Below are 10,780 nucleotides of genomic sequence, written 5' to 3'. Positions count from 1 at the left end.
TTATGATGACATCGCTTTACATAAGAAACTGATTTATTTTTCAGTATTTGTCATCTGTTATTTAGATAGAACTGATGTTGTTATTCTTTTATAACATTAGTTTTTTATTTCAAATCGTTTTGTTTTTGCTTGTTTTGCTTCAATTTCTAGTTCATAAGCAGTTTGCTCTCATTTATCAATTTGCTTGCTAGAAAAGTAACAAAATGAAAATATAAGCGGTAAGCAAAAGAGAATTCTAATTTTCATTAATATTATAGATAAAAAGTAGTACAAAGAGGACGGAGAAAGGGATATAGGGCCTAGACTTCTCCATATACAGCAAAAAACCAGAACAAGATTGAAGCCTCCTACATCTCTAAAGTCTTGGTATAGATTCACTTGAGGATAAAAGTATTTACTGACACTACAAGTGTACCAGAAACTTTGGCTTGCCCTTCAACTCTGAGCAAATATGACACCAGAAACACATACAAGTGTACCAGAAATTTTGGCTTGCCCTTCAACTCCGAGCAAATTCACTCTTTATGTGCTGCATGAAAAATGTTCAGATATGATATTGTACAATTAACGTCCATTGTGAGTGTACATATTCTAGAGAAACATACAAATGTAGAGCAAAGACAGAGGAACTCCAAGCTTACCCACTTGCTTCAAAATTCTCTAGGAGGAGACTCCAAGAGTTTCTTTAGATTAGTCCTCATGAAAATGACTTGAGTGAGACCATTTGCTCACTGAACTTTGCAAGTAGAGGATAGAGTTGGGTCCTGCAAAGAGACAAATGGACACTTCTGAACTTTTAAGATACAAACAGATGTTTTTAACATATGCATCTCATATTGAAAAAGTTAATTCAGTAATTTATTAACGAGTTAGAAGAATTACAATCTTACCTGATTATAGTCAACAAACAATTTATTTGCCCGAAGATAACCTTCAGTCATTGCCACCTATAATTCAATAAAGAAATCACTTATCTGAAATAGAAAAGAAAACAATTGGGAAGCTAATTGCCGTAACTCTTGTTACTTGGTAAAGTACTTACAGTTTCATCGCTTCTCACTAAACCCAAACTAGTCTGTTTACTAAGTGATCACATCCATGTAGAGGGCTACTTGTCCCAGATAAGAATAAGTGGATATCTTCTTCTCATATAAAAAGCCAAGCAAGCTCTGACCAAACAACCGAGAACTTTTTCATGTGTTTTCAAACCAATGAACTTGTATTACTTGGAAAGTTTGATACAAAACCACCTTTGTTCTCGATTTGCTCTCTCTCCATGCTCGGTTCATGATCAACAGGTAGCTACTTAGCCACACCATTCCTGCAACAAACAAACTCAAAATGAGTTTCTCAATCTGAAACTAATCAAAAAATGAACAAACAACCAGCAATAGTGCTAAAAAAACAACATCAACAGTACGTACAAAATGAGCAATAGAAAGCAAAAAATTCATATTAGGGGAATCTAGTTTTCAAATTGCAAGGCATCAAATAACCCACTTGCACAAAAGCATATAACAAACATTTATAATAGCTAATCCAAAAGCAGAACTAGAATAATAGTAGTTTTAACCAATTCAATGGGAAATGTCACATTCCTGCAAAGCAACCAAATACTTCAACTCAATTTTAATCGGGAAGTTCATAACTCAATCCCTGCCACCCTCTCCCAACAATTAATCAAAGCTAGAAACTCTAAATGCATCATATTTTTTGTAAATATACTAGTCTTGACTCTGGTTTCCATTCCCAACTCTTTTATTATTCTTCATATATTTCATCAAAACACTAAACTTTCAGACCGCAACTAGATCTTCCACTGAACATTACTTATGAAATTGACTTGTCTAGTACATAGAAAGGGTATTACTCCTGCAATCTCAGCAAGTCAAAGTAGCAAAACCAAAAGCAAAAGTGGGGTTTTGACTTTTATCAACAAAACCTCCTGCAACATCCATAAACCCAAACTAGCAACAACCCAGAGTGGACTCTCATATCTAAAATTAGAACTACGAAAAGGACAGAAACACACACAATAAAGAAGTCGCAGCACCCAATTCAGACAAATGGGCTATTATCAATCAACACATACAAGGATCTACAAGTAGAAGACTTGAAACAGACAACCACCAAAAATGAAGATTATTCAAATGAGAGTACTTACAGTACTCTCAGAAAACATAAAAGTAACAAACCTAAACAATAAAAAAATGAAAATCGAAAACAGAGAAAGTTCTAAACAAACTCAAACTTCAAATTCAAACCACGAAAGCTAAAGTCAACATGAAAAGCAGAAAAGCTTGAAGACAACGAAATTGGAGATGGAGTTCGGAATTTTTACCAGAGAGGTTTCGATGGGGACCAAACGTACAGTGTCGCGGTGCGGATCTCAGCCTCTGAGATTCGAGGCTCTGCTTGGATCTGCTTGATCTCCGCCACATACGACGGCTTCCCCAGCTCCGATAAGTATTTCAGCTTGTGCTCTTAATGCGTCGGAGCAGATCGAAGCTGATAAGATGTCGTCGACGCTATAATCGATCTGCCTAAAAGAGAAACTGAATGGTTAGTACTCCGAGGGTTTGACTGAAATTCACCTTGAGAGGATACAACTGACCAATTTGGGAATTAGGGATTTGGGCTGAAAAACAAAGATGGAAATGAGAGAGCGAGAGAGGGAGAGGGAGAGAGAGAGCGTGTTTCATGTCTTTCAAAATTTCAACCCGCCCCCAAATTTAAGTTTTCCTCTTCCGTGTTTTGCAATTTGGGGTTTCCGCAATTTTGGAATGAAACTTTTAACATCGACTATTTTAAAAAGTGATATCCTGTAAACAAAAGAAATCGGTTTTGTTCCACATCGATGTAAAAAATTTTATCACATCGATCGCGTACATTTCAAACCGATTTCTTAGAGCAAGTTCACCCGTTGGGTCACCGGGTCACCTACTATTCACTGCTTTTTAGTATATATTTTCATTCTCTGGGTCACGAAATACACTGTGCTTGTGACCCAGGGCACGAAATACACTATGCTCGTGACCCAGATGGTGAAATTAACACTAACAAGCAGTGAATAGTGGGTGACCTGGTGACCCAACGGGTGAACTTGCTCTTAGAGGCGATGTCTTATGCAGTTATTCTAGTAGTGTTCGTACGAAGGATTTATGTCATCACGAAGTTAGCTCTATGCATTAGGATTTCTGCAGCATAATTTTCTGAAAACATTGAGTACTTTTCTGGATGTTAAACTATCTCAGTTTCTTGTGTGCACTGAATGAAGGTCTTATGTTAGCTTGTTCTTGTGCTTGACGTGGCTAGAGTTTAGGAAGACACCTAAATCTAGTTTTATTCTTCTTTTGACTTTTCATACCTATATTCCTAGTTTAGGGATTCCATGTAACTTTCAAAATTTCTGCTTATTTCAGTTTTTTTCATTTGCTTCTCTAAATCATTTAATCACTTTAGTCTATAATGTTGACTCAGAGTACTTGTGCTACCTATTCTTCATTCTTTTATTCTTAGTGCATGCTAGACTGGTGGTAGATGAGAAAATGAGCTTGGGATTTCCTTTGGTTTTTAGTATACATCACCTGACCTAGTATTTTTCATCTTACTGCAGATACAAGGATGCTAGTAAGACTTCATTCAAGTCCTCAACTCGGTTAGTATATGATGCAAGACTACCCAAAAACTTGGGAAGATCAGAGATGCTCAAGCTTCAATCAAATTTTGTACAAGTACTTTCACTTTTGTTAGACTAGTCTGTAGCACTTAAATGCATATATGAAACTATCTTACTTCAATCAAACAATGGATATGTTCATTCCTGTGTTGGGATGAAATAGTTTTTGAAATTAATGGATGCATTTATGGAATCAGTGGATGTGTTGTTTTTATTGTGTAGAATGTATGTTTTTATCTTCTATAGCTGATAATTCAATACCAACAGCAAACCATTGTCTAACAAAAAGAGAAACAAAAAACTGTTGTGTGAACCATCCATCTACAATAGTGTTCAAACCTAATCAATTGTCCAACTAGATATAACACAACAAAAAATTAAAATAATTTGTTGTCTGAAGTTAAGGAAGACCACAGAGAATAAGAAAGCTATTACTGTATGACTTGATTTCAGACAACAGTTTATTAGAAGATGTTATATTATGAAACAATGATATACAATGACTACACACTTATTCTATCGTCTTGTTTGAATTCAATCAATAGTAAACAGCTAGTCAGATGATGTACAACATTCATTCAGACAACAGTTTATTTACAAGCCAATGTTTTCTTATTGTTCTTCACAAGTTTCTCTCTTCTAGCATCTGTTGTCTGAAATTGATTTGCACAAGAGTTAAGATACTCATCGCTATTGTTCTTTCTAGTGTTCAGACAATAGTCATGTAAGTCGTTGCTGTTGTGCAAAATTTCCTCAAACGACAGTTACCTCCTATTGTCTGATTCACCCATCAAACGACATTGAGATAGACAACAGCAACGTGCCTTATCAGACGACAATGAAAAACTGTCGTCTGATTCATTTTTTGGTGTAGTGGCTTACAATAATATGCTGTAATTTCCTGTGGCTCCATGCAACATTTACTAGATTAAAGCTTTCCTAGTTTTGTGACTCAACGTGGCTTGGTTGATTAGTTATGTATCATTTTGATGCATGTGGTAGATCGCTGCGCAATCATCGATCGATCACCTTCTTTATTTGTGTATATTTCTATTTGAGGATCTGGAAATTTTCCAAATTCCGATATTCGAATCAAATTGTTACCTAATTTACTTTCGAAGTATAGTTGATCGATTTACCATTGGACAGTTGAAAAAGGAAATGTAATTGCAGAAGTTGAGAACTAGCTGGCATATAGAGACATGAATTTAATCGCCATATGTAGTGAAAAACAGTTCCAACTTCCAAACTAATGAATGAATTCAGGGCACGTTTACTTACTTGGAATGGGAGAGAATGATTATGGGATAAAACTGTTCCTACGTTTACTAACACATGAAGGAATCAGAATTGGTGTAGGCCTCACCTCCTTATAAGGAATCAATTCCTGAATACTCAAGAATTTGATTACGAATAGAGGAGATGAGTTTAGGAATCAACTTCTCCAGAATCAATACCGATTCCTTTCTTCTCCCATTCAAGTTGTCTTCGATTCATAACTATTTTTCATTCCAAATAAGTAAACTTGTCATCAGTAACAATCCCACTTACCCGACATCTTCTCTATCATAAGTTTTACATTAGTTCAACTAAAAAATTTAACTACGACATTTCAGCCACAACAAATCATTATTATTTTTTTGAAATCTTGATGAAGTAAGGAAACTTTATTAAAGAAAAAATTATAGTACAGAGTTTAGGTAAATGAGAAGACTTATCACACATGTGAATCATAAGGAGAAAATATCAATGAAATTAAAAATCAAGAAGAAAAATTGAAAAGAAAATAACCCATATTGCTCCTGTTTAAGGAAAACTGAATTGGGAGATAATTGAGTCATACTTTCATTGATAATAGGAGTCTCTTTATATAGAGGATTACAAGCATAGAGATTGAGTTGTACATGGAAACATAATCGTACATTGATTGGATATCTCCTAAGATTCTCCGAGAATATCTCTAATATAAACCCTATTTGAACTAGAGCAAGTAACCTCGAGTTTGGGCCAGACATATATTCTGGATTTACTTGAACACTCCCCCTTGTGTCGCCCAAACGTGGTGCTCCTCTCGTTGCCTCATTAAAAACCTTCCCGAGTAACAAAAACCCTGTGGGACAAAAATAACCTCGGTCGAAGGGGAAAAAGAGCACAAGACACCCTTCACGTTTCGAGACCATACATGTAGGCATCTCCCCCTGATGACAATGGTCATGGGAGTTCGGGTAACTTCCGCAAAAGATGCTACCAACATGTTTCTCGAAAGTGGAATTTAGGCAATGACTTAGTGAGCAAGTCTGCCACACTGTCCTAAGATCGAACCTAGTTCACTTTGATCTTGAGGAGAGTCTGTTGTTGCTGATTATGCTTGGTGTTGTCGCTTTTGATGGAGCCTTTGCTTCTTTATTCAAAACAAGCAGCATTATCTTAAATGCTCGTAGGCTCATCTGTGGTAGACTTCAAACTACAATTGTTCGAACATGCGTAATTATGGATCTACTCCATATAAATTCACGAACCACTTTGTGAAGAGCAATAATCTCTGCATTGTTCGAAGATACGGCGACTAGGGTCTATTTGTGTAGACCTCCAAGATATCACGGTCTTTACCCATGGTGAACACTTAACCATTTTGGGAATGACCTTTGTGTGGGTAAGAGAGATACCCAATATCAGCAAAAACTTCCAAAATACATGTCTTTTTGGGATGAGGATAGTGGACGCAGGCCAGTGTTGGCGACGTTCCTGGTATGTGATGGGTCTGAATCCATCATCTCTCTATAGGAATAGAACGAGCCCATATCAATCGTACATCTTAAGTACCGAAAGATATCTTTTACACCAATCAAATGGCATCGCATTGGCGTAGAGCTATACCTTAGCTAACAAGTTCACTGCAAATGAGATGTCTGGTCTTATGCATTGAGCTAAGTACAATAATGCTTGTACTCAAGTAAGGCACTTCTGCCTCTAGCACATCTTCGTCATCATCCTTCAGACGAAGAGGATCATTTTTAGGATCAAGACTACGGACGATCATGGGGGTGCTTGAAGGTTTGACCCTGTCAAAATGTCTAAGCATCTATCGACACGATGCTCAAGTTCCAAACTGAGACATAATCGTGTTCTCCCATAATCCTTAATCTCAAAATCGGATTTCAAGTGTTTAGCGGTTTCCCTTAATTCTTTAAGGGCTTAATGAAGATCATGTCCAACATGAACCGAATGGAATCTGAAACTTTTTATGGAAACACGTGGGCATATCCCTTCCCAATCAAGTAGCCATTTTAGCGAGCGTTTCAACCACTTTGTAAACGCGCTCCGTGGTCTAGAGCCACTTGACTTGGGTAAATGAAGTTCATCATGAACCTTCATGTATATTCCTTATCTAGATCTCTATAGAGATACATAGTGACCACATTTGTAAGCTGCATGTTCAGTTATTCGGAAACTACCAACATGACAGGGTAATGGAGTGTAATGACATCCATTACGAGAGAATATGTCTCATCGTAATTGATTCCAGGGCATTTTATGAGAAGCCTTGCGCCATAAGGCGAGATTACCATCTCTTTTTCTCACTACGCTTTCTAACGAAGACCTATTAGTCAACAGGTTTTATGTTAGGAGGTGTTGGCATCACTAGCTCGAAAACCTTCCTCTTCGTTAGAGAATCCATCTTAACCTGGATCGCATCTTTCCATTTAGGCCAAATCTCTCTACGTTGGCATTCATTCATCAACAGAGTGTGGTTCAATATCATCGGACTCAACAAACTCAAGTGCAACGAAATGCATGACTACATCATCAATTATGATGGAGTTTCTATCCCACGTCTCATGCACACTAGTGTAATTTTCATAGAGCTCTATATTCTCAGGAATAGGTTCTGACGTTGAGGCGTCCCCCAACGATAACCATAACCGGGAAGATTCTCATGAGACGGATTTTGAGTGTCGATGATCAAAGGATTGAAGTGTGCCAAAGCATCATTTGAACCTACAGGCCTCCCACGTATCCTAGCTGGGGCCATGGCCTGTAACTCCAGAGTGCCACTCTCTTTGGCGTTGGCGCCATGCCTACCTCCGTGTAGGGTGGCACTATGTCCTCTCATAGGGACGTCCTTCCTTACAGGCATGTTTGCAGCATATTTGTGTGATCTCGTCACTTTAGTAGGGATCGAGATGAGACATAGTGGGGATAGGCCACGACAATTCCTGTCGTTCATGCTGAACATCCATGTTCTTATCTCTCCCTAATGACGGGAAGACTGTCTCATCAAAGTGACAACCTGCAAATCTAGCTGTAAGGAGATCACCTTGCAAGGGCATTAAGTGCCGGACTATTGTTGGAGTCTCAAATCCAACGTAGTTGCCCATTCGTCTGTACGGACCCATCATAGAGCGCTATGGCGGAGCAATTGGCACATAAATGGCACACTTAAAGATGCATAAGTACGATACTTGTACCCAGTCACTAGTTGTAATGCAAAGGTAGAATGAGTGGCGGTAGGTCGTAGACGAATTAGCATAGCTACATGCGATATTGCATCACCTCAAGCGGATATAAGGAGATTGATGCGTATTACCAATGTCCAAACTACCATCGTAGACATTTCCGCGAGACCATTTGGGTGTGTTCATGGGAATGTGATGTCCAACATCAGTCCCAATTCAATAACCATCGAAAGACTTCGATGTAAACTCGCTAGCATCGTCAAGTCTAATTGACGGAATAGGATGATTCGGGGAGTGAGCTCGTTGTCATATGATATTTGCGAGGAGTGAAGTATAAGCAGCATTACAAGTGTACAATGGCAAAATACGTGACCAGCGTGTTTGCGTATCAACCAATATCATGAGATATTTAAACGTCCGCAAATTGGTTTAATCAGTCCATAAAATCCCCATGGATTCTATGTAAGAACATAATGAGTATTTTCATATCCTTTGCATAAAATGGTCTCAGTCCTTATTTCCCTAAGGAACGGGCTTTGTAAAACGAGCGAGAGGCTTTAGAAGCAACCAATGAGAATTTTGGTTGGGCGTGAGCGTCTGAAACGCTATTTGAAGCAAGTTGGTGATTGCAGCATCACCTAGGGCGCCATCACCATGACGGACGCCATCCATGGCGTCATGGATAGGGACTGTGCCAGCCCTAGGCTGGTGGTGGACGGAGGCAGTGCCCTAGGTAGCTGCGTCGGTCACGCTTAGTCCAGAAATCAACTTTTGATTCATGCTTCGTTTCGCTCAAAATAAATGACGTCCATGTGAAGTCTTTAGTAGATAGATCATCATATCATGACTATGATGATCTATCCTGTCATGACAAAGCCAATATGTGTCTAAATCCAAGAGATCTTCTCTCATAACTTTATTGGATTAATAGCTCAAATAGTGACATAGGATCCACTAGAGAGACACATAAACTTCTCTAAGATGCGCCTTTGTTCGCAATCATTAGAGGTATTGCAAAGGAACTCATTTCCGTTCTCTACATGCATTTTTCGCATGGAATCCGTTGGCTATTCATAGGTGCGATTGGCCTTACGAGCGTAGAGAGTTTCTGTGACAGTAATTAAGGTGCCATTTGGCAAGTGGAACTTGGGCTATTCCATGTCCTTGAATTAATACTGATGGCCCAGCTATCATAGTCACAAAAGTCATATGCTCAGAATCAAAATGGAGTCATAATGAAAAGAACTCGAAATTTTATTCATAAGCCAACGGAGTTACATCATTGTCTCTTTGACCAAAGAAAATCTAATCCAAAATGATAGCTAATACAAAACAATGGTAGTCGTCTAACTTCTTTTGGTAATTCCAAAATAAATGTGACTAGGTGAGTAGAGAGATGTCGGTGAAGCAAAATGATAGCTAATGCAAAACAATGGTAGTCGTCTAACTTCTTTTGGTAATTCCAAAATAAATGTGACCAGGTGAGTAGAGAGATGTCGGTGAAGCAAGGCTCGCTTAAGTACCACTAATCTCAAAACCTTCCTAGACATCACACTTACTTTGAGTGAGCCTACTTTGAAGAAAAACTAAACCATTGGCATTTACTACAAAAATATATGGCAATTGCCTATTACATCTCTTGGAAAAATAAAGACTTAAACAGAATTGGCGATCTATTGATCCTAGCCAGATTTCTAGTCTTTAACCCTTCACTTTAGATCATCTTATTGATCTTCTTGTTCTACATAGTGAGCTTCTCTTGCTTCACAATATGCTTTGTAGGCGATGACAATTTCTTCACGAGCTCTACAAATGTGTGCCCAATGATTAGACACTCCACATCGAGAACGTACATCTCTTTGCTCAAACTCCATTGATTGAGGCGCTTTGAAAGCGTCATTTAGATGACTCTTAGTATTGGTGGTGCCACCAACATGGCCAGAGGCATTTCCTCCTTCTCTCTTTCCACGTTGACCTCTTCGGTTTCGTGTTTGCTTATTTTGACGATTACCTTCCCAAGTAGAGCGATTATATGGACCAGAACGTCCAAATGTATTTCTAAGATTAGGGTTTCGCTCTTGGCGCCCTCTTTTTGGGGCGCGACAATAATTAGATTCCGGAATATGCTCTGTTCCCATGGATCTCAAATTATAGTTCTTCACAAGGATGTTGTCATGCTTTTCAGCAACATTCATAGCTCCAATGAGCTCATGAAACCTTGTGATTTGTCTTGTAGTAACATCGATTCAATAGTTCTTAGCAACCATCAATGCAGAGACGAGGAAGGTAGAGAGAGTCTTCTTAATCAGTATCGCATTTGTGATCTCTTTACCACAGAATTCCATTAAGGATTTAATGCGAAGTGCTTCCGAGTTGTAGTCAATAACTGACTTGAAATTACAGAAGTAGAGGCTATGCCATCTCACTTCTAGGTCAGGAAGCAGGGAGTCATGTACGTTGCCAAATCTTTCATCGAGTGAGACCCACAGCCTTCTGGGGTCTTCTTCATTCATACACTCGTACTGGAGCGGATCATCCATATGACGAGTCATTAGGATGATGGCTTTCGCCTTATTTACCTCTAAAGCTGCTCTATTGGCTTCCAAAACTTGAGCTTGCTTAACAGTTAGCACGTCCTGGCTAG

Source organism: Rosa chinensis, chromosome 2 (genome assembly GCF_002994745.2).
Source record: "Rosa chinensis cultivar Old Blush chromosome 2, RchiOBHm-V2, whole genome shotgun sequence".
Taxonomy (NCBI): Eukaryota; Viridiplantae; Streptophyta; class Magnoliopsida; order Rosales; family Rosaceae; genus Rosa; species Rosa chinensis.
Note: the sequence above shows the minus strand (reverse complement) of the source record.